The sequence below is a fragment of the Bison bison genome, unplaced genomic scaffold, assembly GCF_000754665.1.
Source record: "Bison bison bison isolate TAMUID 2011002044 unplaced genomic scaffold, Bison_UMD1.0 scf7180017864294, whole genome shotgun sequence".
NCBI lineage: Eukaryota > Metazoa > Chordata > Mammalia > Artiodactyla > Bovidae > Bison > Bison bison.
Genome location: NW_011494866.1, coordinates 1,543,167 through 1,544,024, shown reverse-complemented (window position 1 = coordinate 1,544,024; position 858 = coordinate 1,543,167).

The window sequence follows — 858 nt, the reverse complement described above, 5'->3', positions numbered from 1 at the left end:
TCCCTGACCCACTTGGGCTTCCCAGGTGGCACTGAGTTCAGTTCAGTTCAGTTCAGGTTTCCCTGGTGACTCAGAGGGTAAAGCGTCTGCCTGCAATGCAGGAGACCTGGGTTTGATCCCTGGGTCGGTAAGATCCCCTGGAGAAGGAAATGGCAACCCACTCCAGTATTCTTGCCTGGAGAATCCCATGGACGGAGGAGCCTGGTGGGCTACAGTCCACGGGGTCGCAAAGAGTCTGACACGACTGAACGACTTCACTTTCACTTTCACCTTTCAGTTCAGTTTAGTCATTCAGTCCTGTCCGACTCTTTGTGACCCCATGAATCGCAGCACGCCAGGCCTCCCTGTCCATCACCAATTCCTGGAGTTCACTCAGACTCACATCCATCGAGTCAGGGATGCCATCCAGCCATCTCATCCCCTTCTCCTCCTGACCCAATCCCTCCCAGCACCAGAGTCTTTTCCAGGGAGTCAACTCTTCATGAAGTGGCCAAAGTACTGGAGTTTCAGCTTTAGCATCATTCCTTCTAAAGAAATCCCAGGGCTGATCTCCTTCAGAATGGACTGGTTGGATCTCCTTGCAGTCCAAGGGACTCTCAAGAGTCTTCTCCAACACCACAGTTCAAAAGCATCAATTCTTCAGTGCTCAGCTTTCTTCACAGTCCAACTCTCACATCCATACATGACCACTGGAAAAATAATAGCCTTGACTGGACAGACCTTTGTTGGCAAAGTAATATCTCTGCTTTTCAATATGCTGTCTAGGTTGGTCATAACTTTTCTTCCAAGGAGTAAGCGTCTTTTAATTTCATGGCTGCAGTCACCATCTGCAGTGATTTTGGAGCCCCCCAAAACTGT